This window comes from Lontra canadensis, unplaced genomic scaffold (genome assembly GCF_010015895.1).
Source record: "Lontra canadensis isolate GAN:19392208 unplaced genomic scaffold, GSC_riverotter_1.0 scaffold5, whole genome shotgun sequence".
In the NCBI taxonomy this organism is placed as follows: domain Eukaryota; kingdom Metazoa; phylum Chordata; class Mammalia; order Carnivora; family Mustelidae; genus Lontra; species Lontra canadensis.
The window spans coordinates 11348104-11372520 of record NW_022630999.1 but is presented as its reverse complement, the minus strand read 5'-3'; the positions used below and the strand labels follow the sequence as shown (position 1 = coordinate 11372520).

Here is a 24417-nt window from a genome sequence, read left to right as displayed (position 1 = left end):
AAGCAGTTGTGTAGGAATTATCTCCAGCGCTTCTAAATAAAGGACCGTTACCAAGTCCTAGAGGCTAGGAAGGTTGAAGGGTCCAAAATTATTAATTTGGATTATTGAAAAATCACACCGTAACAATATTGAATAAAAAAAGAATGTCCGAAGAAGAAAAAAAAAATTTTTTTAAACCTCGGATTTTATTTTAGGCATTGTGATTTAAAAGTGATATTGAGGAATATAAGCAGTTTTCTTTATCATGGTCATATCAATCCATGCACACAAAGTGACGTGCATTTGGCATTATTACATCATTATTTTGGCCAATGTGAAAATCTAATATGGTTTTCAATTTTTAATTACATTTTTGGAATTAAATTATTTAATTTGTTGTCTCTAGCAGAAACCATAATTCTCAGTTATTTATCCACTATGCTTTCATAACCAGAATCAATTTGTGTGTATGTATGCATGTAATTTTTGCACTGAAAGCAAAAGTTTAAGCCCTAAGTATGTTTTCTTTTAATTTTTGATATATGTTATGATTAAAAATAAATGTACTATACAGTAAATATCATAAAATACCATTTCTGCTGGTATAGTACATTGTGTTTAATTTTACACAACATTTATTGTCTCGAGGTCTAAACTCTTTTAAATTTGCACTTACAAGACAGGGTTAGTATATAAGATGTATTATGTATTATTACTGTAACAATATTACATTCATAACCCTTGAAAAGTTGCTTCTAGTATACAGAATGAGAAAAATAGCCTTAACCAGTTGTGTTGCTTTTCACAGGAAGATGACCATGATGGACCCTGATTTCACAAATAAAGTTTTTCTAGTGTTAAAGACTACACACACACACACACACACACACACACACACACACGTTGACACAGATTTCATTAAGACCAACCATTGTTATTAGTCAGAAGGATTATACTAAACTAACTTGTCCAGAAAGCTTTTGAAATCATTTTCAAATGATTTATTTTATAACCACATGAATTACAGGACAGAGGTCCCTTATATTTTATAGGCAGTCTATGCTTTAAGCAAACAACCCACTAAAGTCACAGGCTTTTACCTTTTGTAGCAGCGAAAGCTCTTGGGTGGTCCTCCAGGGAAACTTTAGGCAAAAAGCACTTCTGTAATCCAATCTGTAGAGAAAATCGTCATAGAGCCAGCAAGAGAGAAAACAGAAAAATGGCGTCCATCTAGGCCAAGATGTAGAAAAGAAAGCAAATGCATTCCTAGCAATACTCTTTAAGAATATAGGAACTACTGTCTAACTCAATCTCACTGTATTCACTTTACTCAAAATACCCTGTCCTCTTCCATATTTTGAGAGAAAAAATACAAAAAGGCCAATTCTTAAAAGATAATCCAATTAAAGTGGCAGTCTATAGGTACAAGGAAAGAGTTAAGTTATCCGGATCCCTCCTGAAGAATAAGTTAGCCTCAGAATTTTCTTATTTTGTTTTAAAGGTCAACTGCTCACCTCAAGAGTTTTCTCTAAAACTGATAGAATCCAAGATTTGGGTCTGCTTAAAGATTCAGAGGATATAGGGGCTATATGATATCCCAATTAGAGATAGCATTGTGAGCCTACCAAACGCATTTAGGACTTACCACATTTATGTTAGACTGCCTGTTCAGTGCTTATATTTCAAGTACTAAAAAGTTCCTACCAATTCCAGTAATTTTATATATTCATTCATCCACTCATTCATCATTCGCTCATATGTTAATTTATTCAACCAGTATTCGTGATACTCTTAAAACAAATCAGGAGGCTATCTTTTTTGTTTTGTTTTGTTTTTTTATTAGGTACTGTGGATAAGAAGGTGAGTAAAAAGGGGGCATGATCCCTTCTCTCTTGGAGTTTACAATCATGTGGAAGACATCAATAAAATAATCTCAGTAAAAACATATAATTGCTAGCTGAGATGATGAAAGTTCAGCTATAAAAAACATAGATGCAGAAAGTGTTGTTGTGCACATTGTTTTAATTGCTGATATATTTCGTGGAGTTGTATTTATGCCACATGGAGAAGGGAATGTTATATATATATATTCATTTGAAAGAGATATATAATAATCACATAGATAATACAGCTTTTCTCAAGTTGTGTTTACATATGTTCATGGATGAATTTTAATTTAATGCTAATCACATAGATAATACAGCTTTCCTCAAGTTGTGTTTATATATGTTCATGGATGAATTTTAATTTAATGCAAATTGGACACTTAGGAAGAAATATTCGATTATGCATTTATAGGAAAAGAAATAATTTTTCTCATTGAAAGAATAATAGTATTATTAATAAAGGTTGTTTTTAAAAGGCCACTTGAGGTAACTTTCTTTCCCAATCCTTGTAGAGGAGTTGTTAAGATGAATAATTTTCCTTTAATTTTTATAAATTGTGGGGACAAGGATAATATTTAAAGATCAAGGAAATCATTGGGGAGAAAGAAGCATTTCCCTCTATTTATTTCCTCAAGCATCACAATTGATAGGCATATAAACATGCTTACTGAGAATTCTGGACTAGGTTAAATAAAGAATGTACCAAGCCATTACAAATAAGAACATTATTTCACACATCAGGTTTTCTCGTGTACAGTTGACTTCACTCCCACCAACCTGAAGCTCTTTCATGCAAATGGAAGCAGAAGCGTCCTCTACTCCCTGACATCTGGACACACACGTCAGTGGGAAGCGCACCAGGCATAAGGACAGAAAACTAGACAAGGGGTCTGGATGCATCATCTGGTACCTGTTAGAAGTCGACGTAGATCCTGGGCTAAGTGGTTTCACAGATTGCACCAAGCAAGAAGCAAGCCCCAGGAGAAAAAGCCAAAGGCAATATTGCTCTGAAGGGCTGTAGAATTGTGCAGTGGTCTCTGTCAGTGACATTGATGATACTGATGACAATTAAGAGAGAGGGTTTAGAATGTGAATGGGGAGCGATTCAGCTGCTACAGTATCCATCAGCAGACAGTTGCCCGAGGCAAAGGCCTCTGCTGTTCTTTGTTTTCTCTTCCTACTGGAAGGTGAGGGGTGGTGGGAGGTGAGAAAAGGGAATTTACAAAATCCATAATAGCAAAAATTTTAAAGTGAAGAATTGTTGCTGAAGAAGTCAAAGTGACTATGAAAAAAAAGAAACAGAGTTGGCTGCTGCTGCTGCTGGCTTTAATAAATGTGAGATATCCTATAACATGGGGATAGTTCTCAGTTAAAGAAAAAATATTTGAAGAGAAAACGTTTATATCTGCTTACAGAAAGTCACCCTCTTAACAAGGCTAAATGTTCAGCTATTTCCTCCTTGCCCCAGCGTGTCTTTGTAATCATCCCCAGCAACGGGGTGGAATCTTGCCCCTGATTAGACTATTTTGGGTTTTGGGGTGTCATTTGAACCACACTGAGCAAGTTTTGTTTTAGGGTCAAGACACAGCCTTCTCACTTCATCTTTCTGCAGTTTAACACAAATGAATTCGCATTTTGCAGCTCACCGATTTTTTCATATTAAATGTTGATTTTATATAGGCTAAGGGACCTGATGTCTTTAATTTGATGGAAAATGATTATTTTATGGAAGGAATCCTATGATTAGATTTCCACATAGTTATAAATAGCATACCACTGAGATGTAACCAAAAACTGAAATATTGGAAACTCCAGGGTAAATAAAATCTAGAAAGTATCCAAAGTGAAGATTTCATTCACGTGTTCTTTCTCTCTGAAATGGAAAATACAGAATGCCAATAGCAGGTTGCCTTTCCGTCCTAGAAAAAAAAAAAAAAAGTTTTGCCTTCGTGTCCTAGAAAGAAGAAATAACTGTTCAAGTCTAAAAGTGATTTTTTTTATCATAGCCCATCTGTTTCTTGTGATTGTATTATGAAGATGTGCCATAAGAAATATATTTCTAATGTTTCATAGGGTAATTCTGCTTTAAGTCTCGGCACAAAAGCAAGAACTCCAAAATACAGGGAGAATACCAGTGTTAAGTGTTTAAAACTTCAGGTTGGAATAGCTTTCTTTGAGTTGGAACAGATACATGATTTTCAAACACAAAAGTTATTTGTTATATTCTCTTTAGTACAGCACAAAAATACATTTTGTTAGACTCTTTGTAAAGGGAAGCTTAAGCAATTTATTAAAAAATATTACCCCAGCTTCCATGCCTGATGGTAAGATGTAAACTAGAAAATGACAAAAGCTTGTCAATTTTGTAGAGAATACATTTTATTCCAAACTACTGACTCTGTTACATTTTAGTTCTTTATTCTATGAGCACATAACTTTATACATAGAGATTAAGTATAATGCAATAGAAACAAGATAACAGATACAATGTAAGATTCTGTAGACTGTACTGATTTTTATTATTGTTACTCTGTATTTATAGCTAATTATGTTTACAAGGGAAGTACCAAAAACAGCTTATCACCAAGAATTCTAAACTCATACAAACTTGCACCTGAGAAGAATTTTCAGTGGGGAAACAAAATCAAACCAACCTCAATCATGGCTTATTAAATTACAGCTGGTCCAAAACTGTTTGATATTCAAGCAGCTAATTAGCAATGGAGATGGCTAATTCAAGCGCTGGGCTTTGATCTCTTCGGTTCACCCAATATTTATTAGGTTTATTTAAAAAAGAATGGAGATGGAAAGTATCCTGAAAGCTGGAGGAGACAGTCTGAACAGTAGTTTACTTATAATTTACAGACTTGTGGTACTTAATATATAATGCAATAATCTTCGCGGTGCCATTTGTCATTTGGACGCGGCCACAGATTATAGCTTAGGGCACTGCATCTGTGCACAGATCTAGCAGGAAATGGTCTAAAATCTTGAACAGCTGAGCGTGATGTTTCGGTATAGTTGGAAAATTCAACCTCTGCTCCAGAGGTCACTGCATGCTTCTGTCCTGACAGCCCAAATTGTTAAGCATGTGACTAATATGCATACAGAACACAGGCTGCCTGACGTCTGCTACAAGCTTGATGGCTGGTTAGCGGCTAGTCTTAATTTTATGTGACAATCCTATGTAGGAAGTGCTGTGTGGGTGACTAAATGGAGCATATTGATGTCCCACTGGGTGTAGCCCCTGTTGTTTTGACAAATTCTCCTTAGCATTTATCAATCAGGCCTTCAATGGGGAGTGTGCTGAATATCTAATTCAGACTTGCTAGTCAGGGCTAATAGAGCAAGATAGCATGTTATTCAATTTGTACTTGTTAGCGATGTCCCACTGTCACTGGGCAATTTACCTTCACACTTCACAAATGAAAAGAGAAATTTGCTGGGCTTCAAACACTTACATGAGTTACAAGCAAAATTTTAATTAGCATGTCATTACAGCAATAATTTATTGCTTCTTTGTAGTTTTCCTAGCATACAGATTGCACTTTTCCTCTTTTGGAAGGGATGTCCTCGAGGCTTAAGAATCAGGTCATAATAAGGACAGCTAACGAGCATCACTAAAAGATGCATGTTGAATGTTGATGTTTTCTGTTTGTGGAGTTTTAAATACTTCTTTCTGCGTGGAAATAAAATGGATCTTTACCATCTTGCTTTGCTATGATTCTCTCGATGTCTTACCCAATTCTGTTTTAGTATTGTGTTTGTTTATTTGAAGAAACATGGTGCTAACCTGCTTTGGCTTATTCCTAAATAGCGCACATGTGGGCAAACTAAAGAACGCATGCTCCCATTGTGAAAAGCACTTGATGTGAGTGAGGGGAACTTCCGTGGTTCTTCAAGGATGGGTACTTGTGACTATACAAAGGTTTTGCCAGATTGTGAAAAAGGCAGCATCCCCCGTTGTCCACCAACTGTTTGTGGGGAGTTGCCTAGAAGCACAATCTTTAACCAGCTGGCAAATAAAACATGTGAAGATGGGAGGACAGAAAGGGGGAGCTTTAGTTGTTCTCCACGTGTGGCCTCGATCTGCCATCTTCAGAGCACAAAAGTGAAAGAATGGCCTGTGTTATCCAAGACAGAAAGAAGCAAAAAAATTAAAAAAAAAACACACGAATAAACAAAAATGACAATTATGAGTGGATTAAAATATGAGTGGAATAAAGACTTTGATTCAGTGTTGGCATATTTTGAAGAGTTATCCTAGTCAAAACCTCCTTGCGTGAAAGGTGTAGTCAGACCACTTAGAAGAACATTAACAGCACTTCACAGTAAGCTCTAAGTCAAGGAAAATAAACACAGCTAAGTGTTATTCCGCATATATTACCCAATCAGAAGGAACATGCCTAATGAATACATTTCTCCATATATTCCCAAATATATAGAAATATCACTTTATGACGACTGAATTCCATATTACCAATTTTAAAGACGATCTGGCTTTAAGATCTCCTTGCATCAGAGCTTGCTGTTCAACAGAATGGGGTTTTAGGCTGCATTTCTGTGATAATTGAAGTGACAAGGCTGTGTCTTATTTGTCTTTATATGCTATTCACTAACTAGAATGGTGCTAAGCGTCTGGAAAGAGTGCAATAAGTAGCTATTGAAAGAATGAACAAATCAATGACCAATGAACCAAAGGAAGGGATGCATGAATAAATTCAGAGTTCCAACTTTTTCTCTTATTTGGAAGGATAATTTCAGCTTCAATTCAAATTTGACGTAATCAATAGTACAAACACAGAGGTGGCATCAGAAGTACGCATACAGCATACTCGAAATGAATGATCACTTCTTCGTTGGTATCGTATTATGCAGTCTTTTTAAACAAACACACAGTTGATCAAAAACCTGGAAAGTTTGGACCTCTAAATAGACACATTCAGAGAGAGAGACACAGAAACACAAGAAAAAGCATGCTCTGTAGTGCTGGGATCAAATTTGATGAAAATATTACATTCTTTCTTGAACATATTAAATTCTTCCTCATCGTAGCAAATAATGCAAATTTCCTTTGGGGGAAACTGACAGCATCAACATGTTCTTTTTGTTGTTACTTGCCAAAAATTCAGAAATCGTATGTTAAAATTAAGTTTTATTTTCTTCATTTAAATGTGTCGTTGTCCAGAGAGGAAGTTTCTCTCAAATATGGAGAAGATACTTGCATCTCCAAAATCTGTTGCAAAATTTGCCTCTGTGGGATAACATCCGCCAGGTTCTTGGCTACTGATCTATCACATTTAAGTTATTTAATGACCAGATAGCATATAAATACAAAGCAAAGTATTAATCTTTTCCTTCTAGAATGATCAAAAGCAAACTCTACTAGTGACATTCTGTAATTAATCAATATTTGTATCTTTCATTCTTTCAATGCAAACCAGTTCTTCTATTTTCAGTGCTTCAATGTATTTTGTCTGCGAGTTTTCTGAATTTAGTATATGTAAATATTCTCTTGTTTAAAAAGATGGAACTATCTAAGATCTGAATCAACCCACGAAGAATTATTGTTTCTATTTTAAATATTTAGCATTTTCTATTTTAATACTTCCATCTCCATTTTAAAGAACTCACTATAAATATTGTGATCAGTGCATTCTGATGGAAATTCAGACATACATTAATGGAATTGTTTTCTGAAGGACAAAATATTAAAAACTAAAACAGAATTAAGAGTCCTATCCTTATACTAGTCTTTGCTTCAAAGCAATCATGTGTTTAATTTGTCAATTCAATTTATAATAGGCAGATTCTTCTTAATGCAAATTTCAACCAAACTGGCAAGTTTTCCTTCCTTAAAAGTTGCTAACTGGGGATGCCGGGTGACTCAGTAGTTTAAGCCTCTGCCTTCGGCTCAGGTCATGATCCCAGGGTCCTGGGATCGAGCCCTGCATGGGGCTCTCTGCTCATCAGGGAGCCTTCTTCCCCCACCTCCTCTGTCTGCCTCTCTGCCTGCTTATGATCTTTGTCTGTCAAATAAATAAATAACATCTTAAAAAAAAAAAAAGTTGCTAACTGGGGATTTGCAGCCATTGTTGTTTAAATGACTCATTTATTAATGTAAATCAGCCGGATTGAGATCTTCTAAAGAATCTGAAGCCTCTTCCTTCACATTCTTAAAAAAAACAAAAAAACAAAAACAAAAAAACAAAAAAAAAAAAAACACTTCTTATTTTCACAATAGGTTATGGATTTATTGCTCACTCTTTACTTTTAAGTAAACTGAGGTAGGTATTCACTAACATACTTTCTTTCAGACTTTAAATCTGTTTTCTACAATGTAGCTAGAGTAATCTTTACCAAATGTCTCTCTGGTCATGTAATAATTTAATTTAGAATTCTTCAATTTCTTATTGCTTTTAGTATACTGACAAACTTCCTAATATAATCCTGTCTTATTGTTCTGACCCATCCCATCTCATGGTTCTTTTTCAGTCATTAACATTTACTGTGCTCACCCCAGGACCTTTGCATGTGTAATTTTATAACACTTAGAATGCTCTTCCCTCTGTCATGGTTTAGTCAATTCTTCCTTATCCACCAGTAATTCTTAATTATCCTTCCTGACCTTTCAGAATGGTCAAATCCTCCTTTCCATTCCATTCAGAGCACCACACATGTAATTTCATGCTTATCCATATAGTTATTTGATCAATTAATCTCTGCCTTCTTCTCCAAGTTGTGGTTTCTATAAGAACAAGAGCTCTTATCTGTTTTTCTTTACTTCTGTATGTCTGGCATATTCTAAGTGGTCAATAAATATTTTCTGAATAAATAAATGAGGGTAAACATATTATCTGTCCAGCACCAAACCATCCTGAGAACTAACTATAAATGAAGTATTAAGTCCTTTAGATCTTTCTTCCTTGTGCCTCCATAGTCTGGGTCACTCCTACAATCACCCTGTATACTTCATTTACCAGGGGATACTTGGTTTTTCCTACTTCTCAGTCTTTCTGCCAGATATTTACTTGTCCTTGAAAGTTCCTTGCCATTCAGTCTCCATATCCCTGCCCCACCCCCATTTCTACCGAATTTAATTCTCTGCTGAGGGCACACTTCTGTCCCCACTTCCTTCTCACCCCCCTCTTCCTTTCCCCCAGTGGATTCAGTGCTACATTATATCCTTCCCCTCAGCCTCTATATGTGACTACATATGCCACAGAACGTACCTTTCTAGAGTGCAGCAGTGAGGCATGGTATGGGGGACAAGTGTTTTTAAGTGGTCCTTAATCTCTATCAACTTTTCTTCAAAATCATGTCAAATAATTTAAATAAAAGCTAGATTTTAACTATGACATAATTTCAAGACAGAATCACTAAAACATATCCTTCCCCAGATGGCCTCCCTCAGCTTCATCTTCACCAATTGAGAAATGAAGAACTAGGAAAAAGACTCAGGAACATAGGAAATGTTGCTATTGTGATTACTACGATTTTAAAGTAGGATGTGGCCATGATCATCAAAGAGAGAACTATAGTTTTACCATGTTTATGTGTAGGACTTCCCACCATGCAAATACAAATATAATTTGTTTATGAAGTGTTTCTAGGTTTGTAGATTAATTCATCTCTTGAGTATTGACAAATTCTGAGCCATAAAATTTATTACAAATTTTTACATATTGTTAAGTTTTTGAAATAAGATGTATTTAAGTCAAAATGCAAATATACTTGTAAATTAAAAACAAAATTAAAACAATTAAAAACAAAAGCACAGTGGTTTAAAAAAAAAAAAAAAAACCTGCAAATAGCCCAAACATCTATTTGGTATTAAGATCTATAGCTAGAAAAAAATGACTGCTTGGAAACTATAGAAATATAGAAAATGTTTTGGGTGTGTTAAATTTTAAAAGTAAGAGGGGTGCCTGGGTGGCTCCATGGGTTAAAGCCTCTGCCTTCGGCTCAGGTCATGATCCCAGAGTCCTGGGATTGAGCCCCGCGTCAGGCTCTCTGCTTGGCAGGGAGCCTGCTTCCCTTCCTTTCTCTCTGCCTGCCTCTCTGCCTATTTCTGATCTCTGTCTGTCAAATAAATAAATAAAATCTTAAAAAAAAAATTTTTTTAAAGTAAGAGAATATAATTCAACTGCATAAAATGAGAAAAAAAATCTACATAAAGGAAACATGTTGTAATAGTGACATTTTAAGTAACTTTTTAATATTCCAAATTGTTTTTCATGTGGTTACAATCTTTCTATCATTTAGAAATAATATAAATAACTTTTAAAAAATGAACAAGCTAACAAACAGAAAAGATAAAACGTTTAAAGCAAAATGTCCTTATTATTGACATGTGGAAATAAAACAACTCAGAGTTGAGTTCTCAACAAAACTGGTCATTCTATAATAATTTTTAGATAAGTTACTTATTAAATGAATGTGATACAAAATAGAATAGAACAGCATGAAAATAGAGTCTTCTAGATGCTGGATCAGTAATAGTATAAATGATCATGTATTTAATTCTGCACTTATGGTAAAATGGCATCATTTTAAGGACCCAAAGCAATGATCTTATAGTTTTCCTGTTCCCATTACATATTGTTTTCCTTTAACTAGCAGGAATTGATTACATTCAGTTATGGATTAAGTTTTACATACTCTTGTAAATGATTTTCATTAAAAGTTTAATTTCCTTTTTCTTCTGTTGATGAACTAGCACTTTCAAAAAAATAAGACAAGTAGCTAAATAGGGTCTCCATCATGGGCCATATCATCTGTTCTGTTGGTTTCTCAGTCCTTGTGGATTCTATTTTATTATCTCAATTTTACATATGATGAAACTGAGACTCAGAGTCTCAGTCATTCACCTAAATTCACCAAGGTATTAAGTGGTGGGTGGGAATTAGAGCACAGGCCCCTGGAACTCTAGCTTTCTTTCCTTTGCACCAGCTGTCTGCAAAGGACATATTTAACCTGCAAAGTTAAATATTTGGTGGTGGCCACTTTTGAGTTCAGAAAGAGATCATGATGCTCTTAGTCCTAATTTTTATGGCTAAGAAAAATCGCAATAAACCCCTAAAGAAAAGGGTCAATGGTATTATTCATGTATTTAGTCTTCCAGTCACTAAAATGAATATTTTTACATACAAAGCACTACTTTTGGTGTTCTGGATGATTTAGCGATCAATAATATATGGTTATTGCCCTCTGGGGTTTAATAAACACTTTGGGGAGAAAAGGCCTACAGTATGTGAGAGAAGCAACCATTAGAGTTTTCTGGCAGAGGCAATGCAAGCTGGCTGAGGCTAATTTAAGCTAAAAAGAATTTTTTTTTTTTTTTTTGAAGGGATTTGGAGTAACCTAGAAGCCTAAAGGAAAAAAATCTTTCAGCCAGGCCTCATAATGAGCAGGAATAGAGCAACTTCAAAATTCTAACAAATATGTTGAAATAGATAATATTTACTAAGCACCCTCTCTGTGCCTGACTTTCTTCTACCAATATTAACATCTTTAATCCACACCACAAGTTAATAAGCTTGATACTGTTATTATTGTTACTATTTTAGTGGATGAGGAAATTGAGACACAGAGAGGTTAAGTAACTTGCCCAAAGTCTCACGGCTATGTTTGGGGTGCCACTGTGATAGAGACTGCATTTTAAAAGGTTTTCATTCTTGTGACACTTTCCTCCAGATTCAGATTTAGAGGACCTAATTTGGGGATGATCCTGAGTTTAGACAAGGAGGTGATGTTCTCAGAAGAAATTAGATAGACAATAATAAGAGATGTCCACTCTATTATAAGAAAACCAGCCCATGGTGAGTGAGGATGTTTCTATGAACCAACTGAGTTACAAGCTTTGAGATTTAAAGACCCTGCCTCATTCTGCAGAATCCTAAGACCAAGGATAATTGGAACCAGTCATCTAACCACTAAACCAGGGTGACCCAGCTTCCCAGTGACTAGATGGATGTCATATAAGCACTTCCCCAGCAAAAGGAGAGGCCAGAACTGAAATCCTAAGATGGGGAATTCAGTCTGGGAATGCTGACTGGTACTGCAAGGTATCTGGGAATTACCTTATTCTTCAGGGTCCTGGATGGCCTCCTTAAATATCAGGGTTAAAATAGTCATAAACAGAGGACACATGGATAAGATAACAAGGTGTGGAACTGCTTACTCTTGACAGTCTCTGTGATCTAGTAGAACCTCATCTCTACCCTATCACCACGGCTGGCCAGCTTCGAGCCTCCCTACTTGAAAAAACTACTCCCAACTTCAACAAATCATTCCTTCTTTTGTTCATTCAACAAAAACCTATGAACCCCATTCCACCTGAACATGACAGATGCTCCTACCCTCACTGAGCAGACAGGAGAGGAAATCGGCCATGATACAGTATGCTACATGCTGCAACGGGGTGGTGGGGGGCCATAATGGGTGCTATGCAAGCACACAAGCAGGACATCTAACAGAATCTTGGGGAAATTAGAGAAGTCTTAATGCAGAAAATGATTTTTTAAAAAAGAACTTGAATGAAAGAAAGGAGCTCAGGAAGAAGAAGTATACAGGCAGAGGGAATATTTAGGATGAAGGCAAAGCTAAGGTATTGTGACCTATAGTGAGGAAGGACATGAGAAAGGTACTGTCTGATGCCTCAACCTGCTTAGGTTGAAGAATAAAATGGGTCCAGAAGGAATCAGATATCAGTTGGATTAAGAAGTTGGATTAAGATAAGGGCCAGAAATAATTCAAGAAGGGTGGACCTCCAGCTCAACAGAGAGAATCTCAAAGACCTCAAGAGGGGTGGGTTTCTTCTATGAGTCTTGAAGGATGAATATTTCCAATCAGAAGCAGAGGAAAGGGCACACCTGTAGGAGGAAAGGCCTGATACAGGCCCAATAGAACACTCTTTGTCCTGTTCCCTTTGTATGATATTCTACCAGCCTTGATTTGTGTCTCCCAGCCCCACACTTCCTTCATTTCTCTCTTATTCATTTTTCAGAATTCATGTGGTTACATTCTCTGTGAAGGTGTCCAGACTGACAGAGATAAAACCAGGTGTTTTTTTCCCCCTCTGTGCTATTGAAGCTATTGTTCTATTCAGTTTTGTCTTGTCCAGGACTTAGCATAATTCCAAGAACATACCAAGTGTTTAGTGGGTTTTGATGAGTTAATTTGTTCATTAATGAGGGAGCATGTGGGGAGAGTTGGGCACAATGGTTACAAGTGTGGTTCTGGAGTCAGACCATTTGAATTCAAATCCAGTTGGGCTCCTTTCTCCCTGTGTGACTTAGGTCAATTATTTCAACCTTAGCCTCTTTATTTGTAAGAGGGACATAATAACAAAATCTCCTCTAGGTTTCTTAGAAGATAAAATGTGAGGTACTGAGCAGACTGCCCGGCACAGAGTGAGCCCACAACGTATGTCAGTTGTTGGTATTGTTGATATTATAACAGATCATCTCTCTCACGTTGTGCACATGGGTGGTAACAATAAGGGGGAAATACACTAAAACTGGAATTCAGGAAAGGGCAGAATGTTTCTTGACCCAAGAAGAGACGACAGTGAGGAGAGAGAGGTAGAGGCAAGCCTGTATGACAGTCTGCTCCGTCTGTTGACAACTTGGTTAGACAAGTCTGCTCTTAGAACCAGAAGCTAATGCACTTCCTGGAATTTGTAATGAGATAAGATTGCCAGAGGCTCATACATGGCTAAAGAACCTTCACAAAGTTGCAAAATCTGTATCTGTATCTATATCTGATCATTGGCATTCTCTCGTCCTCTTCTAAACTGTGATCTCCTGCAGCTTTCTGCCTACCACACCCACTTTGTGTGTTCACATGTTTTTTCAGGCCATCCTGAATTCCCTAGTCTGGCATTCAACTTGAACCACCATCCCCAAATATCTTACCTCTGCTGTCTTCCCTGCCCCCCCTTCTCTGAAAAATCTAATTAAAACTCCATTCCTTTAGGTGGGTACATTCACCCACTGGTCAAGAACAATATAATTAAGTTAACTATTTGTTCATTCATTCACTAAACATTTATTCAAATATTTATGGAGACTCTATACTTGTTCCAGGCATGGAGATACTTACATGAAATTGAGAGCTTTACTCTAACAGATATTTGTATTTCAAAAGAGGTAGCAAATTAATCATTTATGTTAGGTAGCATTTCAGAGTGTGAGAGAGGGAGGTGTTGGGAAGCTTCTTCAGATAACTACAGATAATCAAATACTCCTCATATACCCAGGTGTGACTCCAGTAATAATTTCCAGATTTTATGACTACTAATGATGAACAGGTTAACAGGAAGGGGAAGAGAACTTGTAAATATATCAGTACAGTGGGCAGGTCATACAGTTATCACCCATCATGAGTTTAATTCTTGGCTCTTGTGAGGTTTTCAGTATAAGTTTATAATATAGTGACTGACAGCACAGGCTCAGGATTCAGACATCTTTGGATTCAAACTCCGGCTTTCACTCTTATTAACAATGTGACCCCGGATAAATTACTTGGTTTCCTAAGTTCAGCTCCCTTATTCATTCAGTGAAGCTTCAGGGTTGTCAAAGATTGAAAGATTTTATTCAAATAGTTCTCAATACACAATGGAGTGTGTGTGTGTGCGTGTGTGTGTTGTGTGTAATAAATAAAAAATAAATAATACATTAACCTGCTGGTGCAAATTTCTCCTGCATCATGTGGATGCATGTGCATCTCTGATACATGTGCCTACGCTCAACACCCACAAACACTCTCCAGAGCACCCAAACCAGTAAGTGCACAATCTCACAAACCTTCCTTCTCACTCTCACATTTATGCATATTCACAGCAGCTCATTGAACAAAACATCTATATTTTATTCTGTTTCCTTTCTTTTATTTAAAGATTTATTTATTTATTTATTTGAGAGAGAGAGAGAGAGAGAGAAAACACACATGGGGGGAGGGGTAGAGGGAGAGAGAAACTCAAGCCGATGACCCGCTGAGCATGGAGCCATGCTGTGGGACTTGAGCCCACGACCCTGAGATCATGATCAGAGCTGAAATCACCAGTGGGTCACTCAACTGACTGAGCCACCCAGGCACCCCCGTTCCTTCTTTCTTAATCGAAGAAACATTAGCACTTTTCAAGGTTGTCTGCCTTCAGGTATAATCTCAAAACCAAATATTAAACAAGAAAATTGTTACAGAGCTGAAGGTTGAAATAAAAGATTTCTACAACCCACTTTAGGAATTAATAGGATACCCAGGAGCTTTTTCCTGAAGAGGAAAACTTATCATCAGTGGATCATTTTCTCTTTCAGGTAGCTAAGATCACCTGTGTGTCTGGGGTGGTGGGGAAATAAGAATGAAAAGTAATAGTGAGGATTATTTCATCAGTCTGCCCACCTTTCCTTCTGGTATTTTCATCTCCCTTTGGATTAGTGAGGATTTGCATGTTCTTGTTCTTCAGTTCAGAAAGCTGTATTCTATTTCCCGTTTACTGAAGACAGTTGGCCACAGCAACACAAATGTTAATGTAACTTTGCCAAATAATGTTTAAGTGGTGAATTCAGGAAGAAAAATCACACAAACCACTGATTTGGCATTCTACGTCCTGAAAAAGCCAGCTGACTCGATTTTTTCACTTTGCCTCTGGACACAATGGCATCACGTTGACATTTCTAAATATTAGAATTGACTCTGGCAAAATGACACACACACAAATCTTCTCATGAATTTTCTAGACAAATTTTGAAAACTCACAATGGACAAATAGTTTTATGCATGTTTAAAAACCAGAAAATCTGGTAAAGAAGTAGTTTATTTGAACTCAAACTGTGTAATTGGCTTAGAGACGTTCACATATGCCCCATTCTGTGGCCATTAAGTGTGCTTGAAAATCCCATTGAAAGGCAAGGGAGCTGTGCCTGAGCAGGACCTGGGTATGAAGTGATAGTTTTCTCCAGAGCACATTTGAATCTCAGGAGGCACCATTGTGTTGAACAGAATTTGTATGCAAAGCTAAAGTTATGTTCCACAATAGTGCGAAGGTCACCAGTTTCCTAGTATCCATTTTTTTTCTTATCACTATCTTTATTTGAGAGAGTTTATAAATAATAAATAAAATTCCTGAAATATTATAAATTTAAGGGTTTTTCTTTATGATCTGTTTTCAAGTTTCATCTTTGAATATTTTTTGTGAATACTAGCTGATGAATAACAGATATCCAAAATTAATCTTTAGTCCTTTGGTTTAGTGAACTATACTAAGTTTGGATTCTGAAATATGTTGTATGTATACACACATAGAGAAAGAGTTATCGTTTTGCCTATGAGTTGTTATTGTTTTGTTTTTTTTAAATTGTTTTAATTTTTTTCCTCAGCATTTCCTTAAATAAGATATTTTCAGAAAATATTATGTGAATGATTTTTACTGGAAACTAAGAATTCAGAATAAACCTGTACAATTCCATCTTATTATGTGAAGAGAGTTACTAATGAAAGTATAATGGACAGTTAAATTTTAATAGATATTCCTTTGATATATAATAATGCATTTTTACATGGGGTTACTATAGATGCCATTATTTCAAAGAAATATGATATGTTTGAAATTTGGAAAAAACTTTAAGCAGTAAAAAAGGGTTGTTTCTAAAACAAAATTACCTTCTATATTTCTTTTCTTCTAAAATGTTTGGAAACATACGAAGTTGGGTTCTTATATTTCACATCAAAAATACCTTTAGATGTTTTAACACAAATTTCAAAAATGCCAAAGTCCTTACAAAATTGTCAAATATTTTTCGTAGTATAATACAGCAATACAAAATGCAAAAAGGTTAAGTGATTCACATAGGAGATTGTGAAGCTAAGCATCTTTCATTGCTTATTTTTTCTTCAAAATTCTACGGAAAGGTTTAAAAGTAGCTAAAGACAGATTGCTATATCTTAACAGTGCTTTTTCAATATAACAAGACCAGGTCATTTTTCCTCATTGTTTTGAAGTGACTCTAGACTTTTATAAATTTGGTTGTTATTCCTACTGCACAGAATATGATAAGGGGTTCTAATATATAATTGTGCAGATGGCTCCAACCATGAAGTTTATAAATTATGACAGTTATGCAATGACTTTATGACATAATAGAAAGAACCCTCAACTGGAAACCAGAATTTTGGTCTCTTAAGCAAGCCACTTAGGCTATTTGTTAATCTAAGCTTAGTTTTTTCTCATTCATAAAATGGGAACCAGGGGCATCTGACTGGTTCAGTCAGTAGAGCATGTGGCTCTTGGTCTCAGGGTTGTAAGTTCGAGCCCCATATTAGGCATAAAGCCTACTAAAATAAAATAAGATAAGATAAAACAAAATGAGAACCTACGGGAGAACACAAAGGATATGGACATGAAATTGTTGAGTAACGCATACATTAAATTTACATGTTTGTATACAAGTAGTTTTTAAAATCCTGTTTACTGGAACACCTGGATAGCTCAGTGGGCTAAGCCTCTGCCTTTAGCTCAGGTCATGATCTCCGGGTTCTGGGATTGAGCCCCAAGTTGGCCTCTCTGCTCAGCGGGGAGCCTGCTTCCCTCTCTGCCTACTTGTGATCTTTCTCTCTGTGTCAAATAAATAAACAAAATCTTAAAAAAATAAAATCCCATTTATTTTGAAAATCATATCCAAATTTCTTTGTTTTTCTTGATAATTAAAATTCTTTGGTCTCTTTTGCATGCTTCATATTTGTGATTTTGATTCAGTAATTTAAAAGAGATGGAAATTTCCATTCAAAAGACATATAGGGGTTGCTTTGGTGAAAATTGATACCCATTGAATTAAGAAAGGTAACTTAACACTAATGTCCTTTCCTTGACTTGGGTGGAAAATAGATACAAAATAGCAAAGAAGGTTCTTCTCTCCCTCCTTTGAAGTCTATTCAACTTCCACAACAAGTCATTTAATGGTTTTGGGAAATGTTGATTTGGAATGATCCATACCCTTCATTTGGCCCTTGAACCCAGGGGGTAGGATACGGTTGGTTATAAGAATGCTACAGAAAATATGCTTAAAAGAGACAAACATTCCATATAAGAAAAATATGGTTATGAAAATAAATATCAGAGTACTTGGTTTTGAGAAATCTATGTTTTCATTGTCCACAAACCATTATGAAATTACCAAGTATTTGACAATGATATGCACTGCTCCAATGCCAGGGAAAGTTGGAAGCAGCAGAACACAAAACAAAATGAACAGATTTAATATATTTAATAATCTCATCAGGAACTTAAAATTTTCAAGCAACATAGCTTCACTTAGTCTCATTCATATAAATTGATACATTTAGTGTGTCAGACCCTTAAGGAAATCTGAAAATTTGAAATTGAACATGTGCTCCTTAGCATATTTCTTTTTAAATTAAAAAAAAAAAGGTAGAACAAAGCTAATTGTTGTTTTCATCTATCTTTTACATTTTTCCTTTTGATTTTCTTCTTTTGAATTTTTCAGTTCTCAAGTTTGGAGACTCTTTATTGATCTGGTGGAGAATTTGAACATACACCTAACTGAAAAAAAATAAAACTCAACAACACCAGAAAAGCATTTTCACCAAACAATAAATAATGCTCCTATCCAAAATATCACTTGAAGACGAATACATTTCACAAGATGAAAGGTAGCAGCACCTGCGGCACAAACCTTAAATGAAAAATAAAGACAACTGGGTTGTAGGGTGCCTTTCCCTCTTCAAAAAAAGATTCTTTACCACATACAAGACAAACAGCACAAAAGTGAAAGGGCAGTGATGCAGATTGGATAGGCTTACAGCGTAATTGAATTAAGGCTTGTGGGCCACATATGACCACAAAGCAGGTCTATGGCTCAGGCCTGCTGAATGGAGGTGGCTGGCCTGTCAATAAAGACCCTTTAAACTGGTTAAATGCATCATAAGCGTGTGCAGAGAGCTTTCTAGCTAACAGGTGGCTGAGTAAACCTCAGCTGGTGCCACACAGGGCTGTCGCGTTGACCTTCTTTAGGATAATTTCAGCCCTCTTTTAAAAAAAAATTTGTTACTGTACTTGCTGTGGTGGAAACAATTTAGGGATGAATAATTTCTTTTGGTCCCTAGAGGCGCAGCGGCTCTCTCTCCCCACTTTCCCTTTTTTTCTTGCACTCTCTCTCCACTCCCCCCGCCTTTCTCTCGGTCTTGCAACTGAATTAACATAAAGGAACAGTGACAACAGCAAGCTGAAAAGCATAGCTGGTGGGAGGATTAAGTATATCATTGAAAGGAATTATGTTGTAAATGACTGGGAGGGGTAGGGGCTTCTGTTCCTTGGTCCCATCTGGTCCTTAAAGAATACCTTGTTGTAATTACCCCCAGATGGTTTGTGCTCCACTGGGGTCTGGACAGCCAGGTGCCACTGTGCCCTGCTGGGTGTGATATTCATTGCTACATGCAGTGACAAAAATGGACTTTATTGAAACCTAATTTCTTCCAGGGTATTACACAAATATGAAATGAACCTAGCTCATCGAGAAAGAGCTTTGTTTATTTCCAAACCGAAACAGTCTCACCTAAGACAAGACTGCCTGGTTATTTTACTTTTCACAACTATCCTAAAAGGAAGCAAAGACAATTCACAATGTGTGCTGGATTTAATTCAGTATTTTTAAATAATGGAACAAGTCAACATCAACGGCAGTTTTTATTTCTTGCTGTTAGGTAGTTTTAAAAGAAGAGTGAAGATTTTCAAGACAATGTTCGGATCATTTTATTATTAAATTGACAGTAAGGAAAGGGAATTATAGTATATACAAGTCTAAACATATTTTGATATTAGTGAGAAATATTTACAGAAATCAAAATTTAATCACACTTTATTTACTTAAATTTAAGAAAACAAGTCTGAACATTTTTATGTTGTGCTTTAACATTGATATTATCATAGAAAAATGAGAAGGTAAAAATAAATATTAAAAAACATAGCTGTTGACGAACGTAAAGACGGAATTTTGCAAAATTATGCTTACTTTAGGTTTCTATCAGGAAACTTCACTTTTAATTTTTTATATATTTAATATATTTTAACAACAGCAATAATCTGAAAACAAAGATTAAAAGTTGTAATGGTACAATTCAGTTATAGTTAGTTTATTTTATTCTACTTATTTTTTGCAATAATTCTAAGAATTCATATTTGATGAATTACATAACAGAATATGTTTTAGGTCTTGCTAATTTTAAAAGCAAAATATTAATCTATTCCATGACTTTCCTATTATAATTTTGCAGAGATTCATATTTTTTATTAGAGTTACTCAAATTCATTACCTGAAATCATTAACTTTTTTCAATGTAGAAGTTGGAAATGGAATATAAAAATCAAACAAGAATTAGACTGGAGAGCAGAAAATGAATGCACTTAATCATTCTTTTCTCTTGCTAGTTATAAATTTACATGGTGTGAAGAAAATATGAACAGGGCTAATCTTAAGGAGGATATTTTCCTTTAACGTATTTAAGCAACATGAGTTAAATATGAAAATGTTGGTTAGAAACAAAACAAAATAGAAATGCCTCTTGCTACAGATTGAAGAGGGAGTGAAATACACAAATGATTCTAGAGAGGGAAATGATTTTAAAGACTGACAACTTCCGTGTTAAGAGTACTTGTTCTGCAATATTGAACTTTGTCGCCAAGAAGAGTAAGTTTTATGTACCTTGTAAATACTGTTTTGAGGTGAAAGTCTTCCTGTCTATAATTAGTCCCAAGATTCTGTCCAAGCTTTACTGTAACTGGGGGACAAAATAATTTCATTAGTATATACAGTACATCCACAAGGAAGGACATGAGGGGAGGTCCAAGAACTTTGGGAAAAGAACCAGAAGACCTGAGTTCTAGTTCGAGCCTGGTGCTCAGAACTCTGTGTTCTTGGGCATCCATTTAAACTCCAGAAACTTCCTCTCTTGCAAAATAACTGAAAGAGCTTGGCTGCAAGATGAGATGATGAGATCTGGTGTTTACAAATATGTGTCTTTCCACTCAGAATGGCTAAAATTAACAAGTCAGGAAATGACAGATGTCGGCAAGGATGTGGAGAAAGGGGAACCCTCCTACACTGTTGGTGGGAATGCAAGCTGGTGCAGCCACTCTGCAAAACAGCATGGAGGTTCCTCAAAAAGTTGAAAATAGATCTACCCTATGACCCAGCAATCGCACTACTGGGTATTTACCATAAAGATACAAATATAGTGATCTGAAGGGGCACATTGCACCCGAATGTTTATAGCAACCATGTCCACAATAGCTAAACTATGGAAAGAACCTAGATGTCCATCAACGGATGAATGGATAAAGAAGAGGTGGTACATATATACAATGGAATACTATGCAGTCATCAAAAGAAATTAAATCTTGCCATTTGCAATGACATGGATGGAACTAGAGAGCATTGTGCTGAGTGAAATAAGTCAATCAGAGAAAGATAATTATCACATGATCTCCCTGATATGAGGAATTTGAGAGGCAGGGTGGGGGGCATGGTGGAGGGTTTGGGGATAGGGAAGGAAAAAATGAAACCAGTTGGGATTCAGAGAGAGACAAACCATAAAAGATTCTTAATCTCACAAAACAAACTGAGGGTTGCTGGGGAGAAAGGGGTTGGGGAGAGGGTGGTGGGCTTATGGACATTGGGGAGGGTATGTGCTATGGGGAATGCTGTGAAACGTGTAAGCCTGATGATTCACAGACCTGTACCCCTGGGGTTAATAATACAACATATGTTAACAAAAATAATTAATTAAAAAAATATGTGTGTTTGATGATATAGTGGACAGAGCCCAGGGACTACCCAAGCATTCATGGTTAGGACTCAAAAGAGAACATGGTAGATGGAACAGAGAAGGGGGAGGAGTAAGACATTTAAGACCAGAGAGAATTAATAGTGGAAGCTGAGGGTTTTAACCATGAGTTAAATGGCATTCTTAAGTATTTCATCAAGTTTTTTCATTTTCCGAGGCATTTTGGTACACTTCTTTATTATTATATTATCATATATATTGTTATATATGTTATATATTATCCTATACAAATATAATTATTATATGTAAATATACACACAGTGGAGTGCTATTCAACTGTAAAAAGGAAGGAAATTTTGCCATTTGTCACAATATGGCAAGATTGTGACAATATGACAATATGATGAAATTTGAGGGTATTATGCTTAGCGAGACAGGCCAGACAGAAAAATATTGTATGATACCATACCACTTACATGTGAAATCTGAAAAGGCCAAACTCATAGCAACAGAGAATGGAATGGTGGTTACCAGGAGCTAAGGGGTGGGGGGATTAGGAAGAAGTTGTGAAAGGGTATAAATTGGTAAATAGAAGATGAACATGTTCTGGAGCTCTAATGCACAGCACAGCGATTATAGTCAACAATACTGTTGGATACAGTTCAAATTGCTAAGAGACTACATCTTAAATGTTCTCGCCACGGAAAAGATAACCATGCCATGACAGTGGTGATCCTATTGCAACACAGAAATGCTTCAAATGAACACATTGTGTACTTTAAACTTCTGTAATATTATGTCAATTATATCTCAATAAAACGAATTTCTAAGCCAAATGATTCACATAGGAGTCCAGAAAAATCATACACTTCATGAATTAGCACACCTAACTCCCTACACAAACCATGTTGAGAAGGGGAAGGAGACAGATCAGTAGGGAGAAATGTCACCCCAAAAGTGCTTTCCTGGATTAAAATGTAAATTTTGATTTGATTATGGCTTTTCTGGATCCATTGCTAAAATGCAAAATTTTCTAAAATGTGAAAAGTTTTCTTCTAACCTTGAAAGGGAAGATTGAGGTTAAGGACTCTAGATCCACCATGCAGACACAATTCTGTAATAACCACTCTAATACCCTAGTAATCTATAAAAAAGAAAAAAGAAAAAAAAACTTAATTACCATTACCTTACTTTTTTTTTTTTTTTAAGATTTATTTATTTCTTTGAGAGAAAGAGAGAGAGTGTGTACAAGCGGGGGCAGGAACAGAGGGAGGGAATCTCAAGCAGGCTCCCTGTTGAGTGCAGAGCCAGACACAGGGCTGGATCTCAGGACCCTGAGATCATAAACCTAAGACCATCACCCTGAGATCATGACCTGAACTGAAACCAAGAGTTGGGCACTGAACCAACTGAGCCAGGTGTACGCCTTCCCATTGCCTTCTAACTGGTCTTTCTGTCTCAAATATTTTCTTCTTCCAGGCCTTCCTTTATTTTTTCTGGAATTAATTTTCTAAAATACAACCTTTAATTCTCTATTCCCTTTTCACAGCATGTAAGTTCAAGCTCTTAAACAGACCTTATAAAGCCCATCGGCTTCTGGCTTCTTCCTTCCTCTTTAACCTTACATCTTCAAGCATCCCTCTCCATCTCAGTCTTCAGCAACACAGAAAACAACATTAGACCACCCTAACTTCGTAGGACGTCCTATTCTCCCCTCAAAACCAACTGACATGCTCAAATCAACAGCACATAGTCTGAAATAGAGACCACACAGTGAAGGGACGCCTGGGTGGCTCAGTGGATTAAGCCTCTGCCTTCGGCTCAGGTCATGGTTTTGGAGTTCTGGGATCGAGCCCTGCATCAGGTTCTCTGCTCAGCAGGGAGCCTGCTTCTCCTTCTCTCTCTCTCTGCCTCTCTGCCTTCTTGTGATCTCTCTCTCTCTCTCTCTCTCTCTCTGTCAAATAAGTAAATAAAATCTTAAAGAAAGAAAAGAAAAGAAACCATACAGTGAAGAGTATCATGGCACCTGTGCAAGGAAGTTATGCAAATTCGTGAAGTGTTCCATGTTTTTAAACTGTTTGATTCCATTTGTTCCATGTTTTTATACTGTATGATTCCACTTATATGAAGTACCTGGAGTAGTCCAATTCATCGAAACAGATAGGAGGATGGTGGTTAGGCCGGGGAGAGTGGGGTCTGGGTAATTAATGTTTGATGGCGGCAGAGGATCACTTCAGTGAGATGGGGAGTTCCATAGAGGGTGTTGTGATGGTAACACCACAACCAAATGTACATGCTACCACTGAACTACACACTTAACCTTAGTTAATATGGTCAATGTTATGTGTATTTTGCCACAATTTTCTAAAACATCAAGGATTTCAGGCTCCCCTTTGTCTGTACCCTTTCCAGCCCCAGAGGGAGTTAGGCACTTTCACTACTTAATCAGCAGACTGATAGACCTGCACTGTTAGTGCTGACCAAGGATTATAACCTTGAACCCACTGCTACTTAATACTTATCAGATACTTGTTTCGACAACCGAAATTTCCAAAAGATTACCTGACTGAAATATAGTTCATGTGTCTCAGGAAATACAAAAACACCCATCCTCGGAATAAACCACATGAACAAAACACCACACAGCAGGGCAATATGATTTGTTCTCTTATAAAACTGCTTTTATTAAGTGTAATTTGGCATTGCATCATCATTGGTCCATACTAAGAGCCACTGTAGCAAATAGCCCCGT

The 24417-nt window shown here is 36.3% G+C and overlaps 1 pseudogene; it reads left to right on the top strand.

The window, feature by feature from the left end:
• Positions 1–23639: 23639 nt before the first annotated feature.
• Positions 23640–23736, top strand: LOC116864465 (annotated as a pseudogene).
• The last annotated feature ends 681 nt before the right edge of the window (positions 23737–24417 follow it).